A 13,066-nucleotide genomic window follows, 5' to 3' on the forward strand; every position below is an offset into this window, starting at 1 on the left:
ATTAAGCATTTAGAAATTGTACAGCAGCTTGGTGCCAAGAAGCACATTCATTCTCTCTCATTCAATCATCCTTATACTCATAACATACTCCTCCTGAAGCATTGATCAGGTCCTCCATAGAAGCAACAGGTGCAGATGCAACGCTGGTACCTGGCACTGCTTTTGGTTACACCTGGTGCAGATTGTACCCCTCCAAATCATGCTAGTGATGTCCCTGGCTCCAGGAGACAGAAGCCAATATCAGATGATGCATGAAATGGCAGAACTACACTACCTTCCTGCAGGAGTCACCTTCTTTCCAAAACCCACACCTGTCCACCTTCATCCAAGGAGGTGTGTGGGGGCAAGAATGGCTGAGAAACCTTTTGGCTATATTAATATAGCTAGACACAGAATGACAACGCCATCTCATACATGTGGCCCATCCTTTGGGATTGATTCTGCATTGTATTATTTTGTATTGTTTTATTGTATTCTTATGTTTTTATTTATTGAATTGTGATGTTTTGTTTTGTTGTTCTGGTTTTATTTTGATGTAATGTACTGTTGAGCTTGGCCTCATGGAAGCCACGCGAGTCCCTTTTGGGAAGATGGTGGCGGAGTGATGATGATGATGATGATGATGATTATTATTATTATTATTATTATCTTCCTGAACCTTTGGAAGACACTCATTGGAAGGACTTTTGTTCATTGCCACTAGGGAGAAACAAAATACCAATTGTGCAATGGCCAATACAAAGATTAAGATGGACTCATGTGGCAATGCTAAGATGACAGATAAACACTTTCTTGAAGAACATAGAAAATTGTTTCTCAGTCAACCTGTTAACTGTCTATTTTCAGTGAGACTTTAGTTGGACATTTGGGCTTTCATATAGTTGTTATATCAGCTCATTAGCCTTTGCAAATATTAGGCAATATTATATGTAATATTTTTCTCTTAACCAGCACCTGAGTAAAGAACCCTATGCAGGCATATCATATGTATGCCTGCATAGGGTTCTCTTTGGCATAAAAAGAACATTGAACAAGAAATATCTGTCAATCTGATCTAATTCAGCTCTTCTTATGGCTTCTTTGCCATGGATATGCTATTAAAACAAGGGTTACAGCATATTTATTTTAATGTTGCTTCATTATATAGTTTATTTTCCATTTGACAAAATAAACCTGTAGCAGAACATAGTTTGTTTGTGACAAGATATATTTAGATTTGTAAATTTTCTGTGTCTCTCTCTAAAGGAAAAAAAACCCTTATGTTGAACAGATCACTGGAAAACAACATAAATCTGAACATGATGTATGGAAAGATACTACCACAGCTAGTGGCAGTATTTCTCTTAAAAAAAAACAAAAGCAATTACATCCTTGTTACATTTCCCTTCAGCTATATTGCAATAATTATTTGGGACTTACTTTTCCCAAACACTGCATGACTACATGTTTATAAGCTGTTTAAAATTATTAGCTATACAGTAAAATTAAACTTCTACATTTGCCAACTAAATGAATTTGGAAGGAAGAGCAAAGTATTTTAATAGTTTTGTTGTGGTCTCTATTGACTTCACTTTCTAATCTTTATTCAATTTCTTGTTGAACATTAATGTCTTTGGCAGCCATCATGATAGAAGAATAAGTCATTTTGGGTCCTGTGAGGGAGAAAAGCAGGATATAAATAAAGATATTATTATTATTATTATTATTATTATTATTATTTAAATATTTCACAGACCATTATTAATATGTCAAGTCTATTTGTTCCAAACCAATTTGTTCATTAACAAATTCCATGGCCTCCATAAAAATTTATGATCTTTTTAGAAGCCACACATTTCATAGAGTCAAAAGTGAACCAGTAGGCTACTTCAACCTAAGGGCCAACTACTCTCTACCCAACATCCAGAATTTTACCAACAGGGTGACCATATTCTGTATGTAACCTCAGTATCCACTTTTATGATCTCTGATGCCACCATCACTCCCCCAACGTCACTGCAATTTCCAAGTCCATGTTGCCCCCAAATGAAACAAAACACCCCAAAATATATGAAAACATATAAAAATATACCCACTGATGCCACATACTGCCCTCACATACTTCTATTTTTCTTTACAGGCTCTCTCAAAATGGTAACAGGAGGTGATGTGACAAGGGCCACGTCTACACAGAGTGTATAATGTCAGATAACAGTTAACAGAGGCAGAAACAAAGCAAACCTGCACCTGATCATATGACAAGCACAAGAACCAAGCTGAGAACTCAGTGGTGCTCATATGCTCTGGAGAGTTTGGCTCTGACTCAGTTCCAGGATCTGCAGTATCCATAGCCCCATGGCTCCTTCCCATCCCTTAATCAATTTGACTATGTGATGTGGTTTACACTTCTGTGTATTAAATTGCATTGGGCGGCCTAATTCAGAGTATCTTGTGATTTTGTGCAGAGAAATAATCCACATATGTGCTATATTAACATCTGAGTAGTATCATTTTAATGCATCTGTGAAATTCATGTAAAAACTGCTCCTCAACTTAAAGTGAATTTCCAAAACCCACACCTGTTTCCTCACTCTGCAGTGTCTCAGATACACATCCGCTGAGGTGATGCCATAATGAAAAGGGAGGGTTTGGGGAGATGGCATCGTCAGACATAACTATGAAAACTGTGTTCTATCACTATAGTTACATCTGATGATACAGGATATTGTCCACTATTTTTAACTTTGCATGCTGTAAACATTTTAATTTTAATTTATTTTAGTTTCTGCAAGCTACCTAGAATTGCAGACTGAGAAAATGGAAGAAGAAGTGGAGAAGGAGGAGGAGGAGGAGGAGGAGGAGGAGGAGGAGGAGGAAGAGGAAGAGGAAGAAGAAGTGGAAGAAGAAGAAGAAGAACAAGAACAAGAACAAGAACAAGAACAAGAACAAGAACAAGAACATGACAAAATTAAATACTGGACATATATGTTAGGTTAACAGTTCTCGGTAATACAAAAAGTAGCAAAAACGTTTCTTACTAAGTGTTTACAAAGCAAAGCAACATTTGCAGAGGAAGATGGGGTGGGTGCTCCAAGAACATCTCTTGCAAATAATTTAAGAGGTTTTAAGCATTAGACACTAATTATGCAGAATAGGCAAGCTCTGGCAGGTAGTGGTGATAATTATAAGATGGAACTAATTTAAAATGCTGAGTCCTGAGGGATATGGTTTTGTGATACGGCATAATTATACTTCCTTCACATGAAAGTGCAGTATTCATTTCCCAGAGCACTCTGCCAAACATAAATATCCTTACAAGGTCTGATGTCTTTAGTGAAATCCACAGACAGGTTCTATAAAACCAAAATGTATTGGGGAAAAAATCCAGCCTTGCAAAAACAGCTCCTCTTCCAATTCTATGTAGGAGAAGTGGGGGGAGTTGGGACATATGTGCGATCCTAGTTTCTCTGTGACTTTGAAGAAAAATGTCAACAGAGCTAGAACCAAACTGATCAAAATTCCATGGTTTGTGCACTTTTGTACAAAGCACCTCAATGAAAATACTGTCTCCCTGCAAACATTCTTTATCAACTTGATGCAGAACTTAGAAAAAAATCATTACAAATAATAGAATCTCCTGGTCATGTAGACATGATGTCAAGGTGATTTGTAGTAGAACAAAACACTTTTCTGTGTCATGGTGAAAAGGGTAACAATAACACATGAAACGCTGTCTTCCCTCCATGCTCACTGTTTTGTCATGCCAGAAGAGGACTATCGTTAGCAATGTCAACTAAGGATAGGTCCATGCTTTTATATATATCATTACAATTGAACTCCAGCCAGAACTATATTCCTATTTAAGGAATATTGGAAACTCTTCAATGAGCCACTGGATGCCTGTAGAAAGCATACAAGTATCATCTGAAAGGAACAGCCATTGTGCTGTTATTGTATACCTTCAAGACATTTTTGACTTGAATCCAAGGCATACCTGTCACAGTATTTGTGTGCCAAGATTTCTTCAGCAGGGTTTGCTTTTGCCTTCCTTTGAGCTGAAACCCAAAACAAATAGAGGGCCACATGTTGTGTAGGCCTGGTCTCGTCCAATGCTCAAGCCACTAGACTATGTTGGCTCTCCAGTAAGTTCTATTAACACAATTAGAATGGATTCAACTATTGTTTGAAAGGAATGAAGTTTTCCAATAGCATATATTCAAAGTCAGAATCTAGATGTATTATTTTCTAGATTTCATAAATATCTGCAATAAAATTCTGGGGATCTGTTCCCCGTCAGAGTTGAATATATTGGAGTAGATTTAAAAAACAGTCTAACTCAATATAAGGCATCATGCTCCATTCGTATGCAATGGAAGGCAGGAAAATGTTCTCACATCAGCAACTACATAGAAAGAAGATATGTGCTAGGTTTATTTCTCTTCAGTGAAATACTTCCTGCAGTGGGAGAAAATAATTTGTTCAGTTTTCTCTCCACTGAATAGTTTTTAAAACTGTTCTTGAAATGGAGAGAAGGTGTTTCAATCAGAGACTCGGCATTTTACCATCCCCTATGCAACCAAGAGAGCACAGAGGGCCATTATGTGTAGCCATGTTGGGAGGGGAGGCAAAGTGAGGATCATCCAGTTAGGTTCTGATAGACCAGGCACCCAGGCCCACTGGCCAGATGTGACCCCTTGGGCTCTTTCCTCCAGCCCTTCTCTGTCTCACCATCCTCTCAGCATGAGGACACTGCAACTTGCCACATCCCCGTGCTGAGAGGAGAGACGAGGCAGAGAAGTGCAGCTTCCTGTCCTCTCAGCATGAAGATGCAGTTGCTCGCCACATCCCCATGCTGGTGCAGTCACATGTGGTTGCAGAGAACTCATGGCAGCCCTATGTGTCTCACCATCCTCTCATTATGAGGTATGCAGAAGCAGTCACACACAGCTGCCCAGGGTTCTCATGAGAGCCCTGGGCAGCTGCATATCAAATCCTCCTCTCAGCCGATGTCCTTCTGCTGAGAGGAGATTTCTGTGGACACATGTGTCAAACCCTCCCACCCTCACATATCTAATGACCCCTTCCCCTCAATTCATCTACACACATACACACATGCACCAATCAACTCCTGACCCATCATCGATCAGGTAGATCACATTCCTTTGCTATAAACAACAACAGTATATCATCAACCTGCATTTGGATTCAACATTAATCTCTTTTGATGTACAGCAAAAGTATATTCTATCTCTCTGTTTCTTATAGCTGAGTAAGACACCAGGTAATATAAAAGTTTTTCTTCAAAAGAAACTAATTGAAGGCTTCCAGATCCCACAGGAAATGAAAGCAAAAAAAGAGTATTTCCAGACAGAAAAGCCTGAAATTTGGCTTTTGTGTTATTCCTTTTCTTTTGGCAAGGAATCGACTTTCCCATCTGAACAAAGTGCATCCAAACGGTACATTACTCCCTATCTGTAATTTCTATATAAATAAGCATTCACCTATTTTTGGAATTGGAAAAGTCATTGTTCAGAGGCTATAATCAAGTGTTCAACTAAAACAATGCAACTCATAAGCATAGCATAAAATGGAGGTAAACACTAATTACAGTCATTTTCTAGTTTGCTGGGAGTTGGCTCTGAGTTTTCTCCTCTGGTATTTCTGGACCCCAACTCTTACAAAAATAGAAGAAGCAAATTTCAAAAAGCCATTAATTACCACCCTCAGTCAATTTTGGATTTGGCATAGAAAAAAAATGTCCTCAGTTCATGTAATGTTTATGCATGCAAAACACAACTTGAATCTACAGCGTCCATCCTCTATTCTTCCGTGAAGCTGAAGCATACCACTGAAAAAAGGCTATTTCTTCTAGGACATCTCTTTCTAGGAAAGTTAAATTGGGTATTAGGAGTCAATGAGGAGAATATCTGACTTAGAATGGTGGGTTTTTGGAAGTTTGGTTCAGTTGTCCTGTTCATACTTGAGATGAGATGTTGATGTTGATGATGATGATGATGGTGATGGCTGGCATTCAGTACTGAATTTATGGATTGGTAGCCTGGAGATATGGTTTTACATGGATCTATGCCCTATATTCAATAAGATTATGTATGTAGTCATACTGTAAAACAATGTAAATGTCATGTCAGTCCAGTTTAAGAGTCAGCTACCACGTTGAGTTTTCAATCTGAATACAAGGAGGAGGAAAATGTCTCCAGTTTCATCCCATCAGCATGCACTTCTGAAACAATCAGAAGCAGGGATTCTGTTGCAGGTGTTTTTCACAGCTTCACTTGCTGGTAGCAGATATGAAAATATAATTCTTGGTATCTCCCAGTTGGAAGTTTCATCCAGTCGCTGGCTCTTATGGTGGTCTGAAGGTTCATACCAGGAGATGTAACTTAGTTACCAAGATTCAACTAAGCCAGTGTAGTATATGATGGTCTAAACCATCATCATCATCACCACCATCACCATCATCATTTTGCTGTTGGTGGTTTTCATGATGATGAGTTGATAAATCTGTTTATAAAATTATAGAATAGAAAAAGACTGCAAGTGCTATCCAATCCAAATCCAATGCAAGCACACAAAATCGAAGCATTCTCAACGGATGATAATTTGGTCTCTGATTAAAAAGCTCCAAAGGAGAAGACTCCACTACACTATGAAACTATCAAACAGCTCTTAGTGGGTTGTTGTAGGTTTTTTGAGCTATATGGCCATGTTCTTGAAGCATTCTCTCCTGATGTTTCGCCTGCATCTATGGCAAGCATCCTCAGAGGTGGTGAGGTCTGTTGGAACTAAAAAATTGGTTTTATATATCTGTGGAATGTCTTGTCTGTTGGAGCTAGGTGTGAATGTTTCAACTGACGACCTTGATTAGCATTTGATGGCCTGGCAGTTTGTTTGTTTGTTGTTGTTTTTTTGTGTGTGTGGCTTGTTAGTACCTGGGGTGATCTTTTGTTGAGAGGTGATTAGCTGTCCCTGATTGTTTCCTCTCTGTTGTTTTGCTGTTGTAATTTTAGAGGGTTTTTTTAAATACTGGTAGCCAGAATTTGTTCAATTTCATGGTTTCCTCCTTTCTGTTGAAATTGTCCACATGCTTGTGGATTTCAATGGCTTCTCTGTGCAGTCTGACATGGTGGTTGTTAGAGTGGTCCAGCATTTCTGTGTTTTCAGATAATATGCTGTGTCCAGGTTGGTTCATCAGGTGCTCTGCTATGGCTGACTTCTCTGGTTGAAGTAGTCTACAGTGCCTTTCATGTTCCTTGATTCGTGTTTGGGCACTGCGTTTGGTGGTCCCTATGTAGACTTGTCCACAGCTGCATGGTATATGGTAGACTCCTGCAGAAGTGAGAAGATCCCTCTTGTAGTTTTAGACTAAACTATAAAGGAAAAAGTCAAGGTGCTGAAGCCTGATAGATTAAAACTGATCAAATTTGTTTCAACACTTCAAAATCATGCAGCCTGTGGATTTATGTATATAAAACTAAGTTTTAATAAACATTCATGAATGCCAGCTATTTTAGTACCAATATCTAATGGGACAGTAATATCCTCCAGTCACAACTGAACAGGTGAATTGCAACTGAAAAATGCCTTGCATATATTTTGGATATTGACATCAGTGAAAGTATTACTTTGTGGCATTCAGACTGCATTTAAATTTTTCAGTGTGCTTCACATATCCTATGGCAATAATATTTACAATAGCCCTGTATGCTAAATCACCAGGCTGGAAGACGGGTGTTTGGGTCAACTGAGCTGCGAGGAACAATCATTTACCTGAGCCAACTTGAAGATAGTATGATAGTTGATAACTGAATGCAGCCTATGATCAATAAATAACGACTGTGACAAAGGCTTGCAACAGGGGTCTATACAGCTGAGCAAAAGTCTTTCCCCCGTTCTCTTTTTTAGAGATGGTGAAATATAGACAATAACTCTCTCCCAGAGCATAAAACAGTGTCTGACATGTAGTCAAAAAGAATTGTGATACCAAAGTATAGATAAGAAAAGTCAGGAAAAGTAATAGGAAAGAGAAGTAGGAGTTTTAGAGGTAGTGAAGGTGTATGGGGAAGCTCAACCCTTAAGGGACTGGGAATGAATCCTTCAATAGCTTCTTTGGGAGCAAAATCTTTTCCCAGAGAACACAGCAATACAATGTTTATAGCTTCACTATATTAAAATGTTTTTGTGGGCTGCATCATTAAAATGATAAATGTCTAAAAGAAATACATCCAACACACGTATTCTTCTACAAGTTTAATGAAATGCTAATGTAATGGTTATAAATACATGGAATTATAAATGACAGATCTTAGATAATAGTTTCCAACTGCTACACCCTGTCACATAAACTTTGATGAAGCACCTTCATAATGAGCCTACCTTCCTATTAGATTACAAAGCCCCTTTCATAGCTTATGTCACTTCAGCAGTGTCCCCGATGATCAATAAATATCTACTAAGACAAGCATAAGCATTTTATAGGCACCGAGTGCAAAGGCAATGGGTCAGATGAAGGATCCACTGGTTTGGAAAGGGAAGTTTATAGATCAAATTAGGAGAGAACAGGGCTTATAAACATCACTTAAATATATTGTGGCTTTCTTAAACATTTTAATGACATTTTTCAAAGGTTATCATAATGCAACACATTATGCAGTTTAATTATTTGTTTGTTATAATTACCTGAAAATAAGCTGATGGTGAAGTATCCACACTCCTCCCAATTCTATCCTCAGAACAATCTGTTGAAGTATGTTAGGCAGAGGCAGAATGATTGTTACATGTTACATGGTCACTCAAACGAATGCTATAAATCAGTAGCAACTGTATTCACTCATGTCCTCATCCAGTACTATAACAAGGTAAAGGATTCCCCTTGACATTAAGACTAGTTGTGTCCAACTCGGGGGAGGGGGGGGGTGCTCATCTCCATTTCTAAGCTGAAGAGTCAGTGTTGTCCATAGATACTTCCAAGGTCATGTGGCTAGCATGACTGCATGGAGTGCCATTAACTTTCCACTGAAGTGGTACCTATTGATCTACTCACATTTGCATGTTTTCGAACTGCTAGGTTGGCAGAAGCTGGTGCTAACAGCGGGGGTTCACTCCGCTCCCCGGATTTGAACTGCTGACCAATCAGCAAAATCAGAAGCTCGGTGGTTTAACCCGCTGTGCCACCCAGGGCTCCTATCCAGTACTATAACTAAAAGCAAAGAAACCATTATCTCAGCCACCCAGATTTCTGAATTCTAGAGAATAGATGCTAAACTTATATTATATAATCGTTATCCAGTACTATAACGATTATATAATATAAGTAAAATATAAATTGAGCATCTATTCTCTGGAATTTAGAAATCTGAAATGTTCCAAACTCCCAAATTGTCCATGTGGGTGGCTGAGATAGTGGCTTCTTTGCTTTTAGTTATAGTACTGGATAGAAGCCACAGGTGGCACAGTGGGTTAAACTCCTGAGCTGCTGATCTTGCTGACCAAAAGGCCGGTGGTGGCTGAGATAGTGGCTTCTTGCTTTCAGATCTTTCAACATACACAAACTTTGTTTCTTGCAAAAAATATATTTAAAATATTCAGTTGTGTGTATAAGATGCATATGAAACATAAATAAACCTTGTGTTTAGATCTGAGTCCCTTCTGCTATGCATAAATATAGATATTCCAAAATCTGAAACAAATACAAAAATCTAAACATTTCTGACCTCAAGCATTTCAAATAACATGTTTTAGTAATATGAACACTATACCACTTAACCAGGCATAGCTCTAATATCATGGGGCATTTGATGGACAGGACTGGAATCTACTCTTTCAGAGAACAGCTAATAAAAGTAAACAGAATGATGTGAGGAATGCAACTAATGGTATGGAATTGGATTTTTGTAAGAAAAGGTTTATGTGACGTGAAAAGAGCAAAAGAACTCTTTGTCAGTTACAAGATACTTAGCTGCAGATCTGGATAATAATTAATTAGTCAGTGGGTTGCTGTGAGTTTTCCGAGCTGTATGACCATGTTCCAGAAGCAGTCTCTCCTGACATTTCACCCACATCTATGGCAGGCATCCTCAGAGTTTTGTCAGATAAGAAAATATAAGTAAGAAAGAATATGGTGTAAGCTTCAAGATAAGGTTAGGCAAGAATACAAATGTAACTAAGAGAATTGGAAAGAAGAACTGCCCTGGCAATGTTATTTGAAATAAACATTATTTTCTATTTCATGCTGATCCATTGTATGAACCTTTTTCCCCGGAAAACATGCTGAATCCCAGTCCCATATTTACGCAGATACAAATATACACATGTTATTGCCCTTTAGATAATCCAGAGGTGGGCTCTAAAGAAGGATTAAGACAGGACAACTGCTCCAGAGTAAGAAATAATCTTGCCTCTATCACAAGGCAATTCATCTCCCACGCAAGAGCAGAGAGGCTACAGTTAAAGAAAATTGCATTAACTTGGTTATTTGCTGTGCTCTCCATCTAAGCATTGGCACAAAGGCAGGCGGAAGTAGAACCATGATGATTTATTAATAATACTACCTCTTTAGCTCCTTGGAAAAAAACTCTCCAAGTCCCTCAGATGTACAGAATCTCTTTTGTTCTTACCTAGCCTTTCTAGCTAGATTCCTACATATCTCCTTTTCAGTGTGGTTCATTTTTTTCCTCATTTGCAACCAAATGCAAATATTTCTTCTTAATGTAGTTGCCATTTTGAGAATGACAGTGAATATGTATGTCCTCCCACTGGAAATACATGATTTCAAATATATATGTCATGTAAGTATATAAATCTTTGCTTATTTCATTCTCAAAGAAAAGGATTAAGAATTTTAGTTTATTCCCCTGCTGGGAGATAATGAAAGTTTCCTGCAGTTTTTTGCATTTTGGAACTTTTTTTGTGGAAAGTTCATTCCTGAAACATCTTTGTATTTTTCACCAAAAATATTGTTTTACCCTCTTTATTTGGGATTAAGGTGGAATTAACTTTATAAGGTTGAAGGTGACATTATCCAGGTTTATATGCTTCCATCTTTGCAGAAATCTCCTATAAATGTTTAACATAAATCCCATTGTTAGTCCCAAGGAACTGAATCAATGGGAACTTAGTCAATACTTATATAAATTCTGAAAAAATGTAGTAATAATATGGATGGTCTGACACTCTAGGATTGCACCAGTACCTCGGATTAAGATATATTCCTATAGCTGTTCGTGCTGCAACTAGTATCCACAGGTGTCCTCAGCAAATCCCTGCAAATGATGTCCTAGAAGAATCTCCCACTACTATAACACAGTGGTTGAACACTTTGTCCAATAACAAAAAGTGGGACATTGATGTTGCACACTCAAGTAAAAAATTCTGACCTCTCCATTGGAAAAAAGGGAGAACAGGCACACAGAGGTCCATCATGTCTAAGACCAAAAACAGATTAAAGGCCCTCCCTACATACCAGCTGCCATTGTCTTGGCCTTAGGGGAAAAGAAGCAGATGCAGGGGCAGCTCCATCATGCCTAGACCCAAAACACAAGAAATGACCTCCCTCCATCCCAACTTCCACTGCGCTGGACTTGGGTGGGAGAGGGGGGGAGGCACAGCTGGGAGAGCTTCTGCTCTGGGGTGCACCCATCCAAGGGAAGACCCATGGAAAATGGATTCCCAGTGGTTATAGAGACCAGAAGGAAGTGAAAAAAAATCAAGTGCACAAATGTGACCCATCCCTTCATTAGCTATGTGCACAATCAGGTGGCTCAAAGAGAAGATCTACTCTCCCAAATCATTCTCAGCCTTCCTATCTTTTCTTAGCCTCAATATGCCATACTAAAGTTTAAAAAGCATAAAATAAAGCTACTAAATATAAATTAACCAGAGAATCTTTTATCAGCCGCCCCAAGACTGTGAAATGGCCTGCCAGAAGAGCTCCAAATTTAAGAGACAATGGAAGACCTATCTCTTTTGTCAGGTCTACCCAGTCAACTATGAATTTTAAAATCATGTATTGTGTTTACTGTGTATTTTAACCTTTGTTCTGTGTATTTTAATATATGTATTTCATAGCAATAATTTTTAATATATGTCTTTTACATAATGTTTTATAATGATGTGTTTTTAACTGTGTTGTGCCCCACCTTGAGCCTCAAGGAGAGGCAAGTAAGAAATAAAAATGATGATGATGATGCTACTTGCCAATTGTTAAGACTTGGCCATGATCCCAGTAAGGGCTCCCAAATCCATCTGCCTGAAGGTAGAGGCCAAATTCATTGCATTCACATCATTAGAACACAAGAATGGATTTTGATGTATATTAAATAAAATATGACTGTCATATAGATTACTGTGTTTTTTTAATGAAATAACAAAGAAAAAACCCTACCCAGCAAATGTTTCTAACCCAAATTGTGCTGGGATGTCTGCCAGGAGTTGCATTAGTAGATAAAAAACACTATACAGGGGGACATCTAGCTGAAATACAACGCATAACACCTACTACTCTTCTCAGCCTAAAGTTGCAAGAGGAAATAACGCTATATTGCATATACTCAATTTGTAATTAAAAGGAGTATGTTCAGGATCTGTTGAAGACAAAATTGAATCCAGAATGTTTGATCATAAGACAGACTCTCTAACAGGGCTTCTGTTCCAAATGAGGACACACCAAGGGAAAGAAATCACACACTATAGTAAGGAAACCTACCAGTAATCCAGAATGGTGGATTAGAAATGCCAAAACCTAATCCCGACTCTTGTGATGAGTAGCACCAAAGCCTAAGAAATGGCTAAACACATATAATAATGAGAAGCCTCCTGCACTGAGTTCCTGACAATGGTGTGGATCTATATGTGTGTATGTAACTGCTCTAAACCTGTTCTGAGAAGGTTCCATGTAGATTTTTTTCTTCCTGCCCTGAAACCACATCGCACATTTATAGTTTTGTGATACCATTTTACCTATCAAAGCCCTATCCTATTTAATTTGAAATTTGTAGATTGAATTCTCTTATGTATTTCCCTGACCTACAACAGTGAAACTCTTTGAAAGAATATTCAAAGTATTTAAAAA

General features: G+C 38.2%; 1 long non-coding RNA gene across 1 annotated transcript; it reads right to left on the minus strand.

The window, feature by feature from the left end:
- Nucleotides 1-984: 984 nt before the first annotated feature.
- On the minus strand, nt 985-12,774 carry LOC132775375 (uncharacterized). Its single transcript, XR_009631517.2, has 3 exons — nt 12,701-12,774; nt 8,677-8,735; nt 985-1,652 (listed from the first exon to the last, which is right to left on the minus strand). It is a non-coding gene; the product is annotated as an uncharacterized lncRNA (long non-coding RNA).
- Nucleotides 12,775-13,066: the final 292 nt, after the last annotated feature.

Source organism: Anolis sagrei, chromosome 5 (genome assembly GCF_037176765.1).
Source record: "Anolis sagrei isolate rAnoSag1 chromosome 5, rAnoSag1.mat, whole genome shotgun sequence".
Taxonomy (NCBI): domain Eukaryota; kingdom Metazoa; phylum Chordata; class Lepidosauria; order Squamata; family Dactyloidae; genus Anolis; species Anolis sagrei.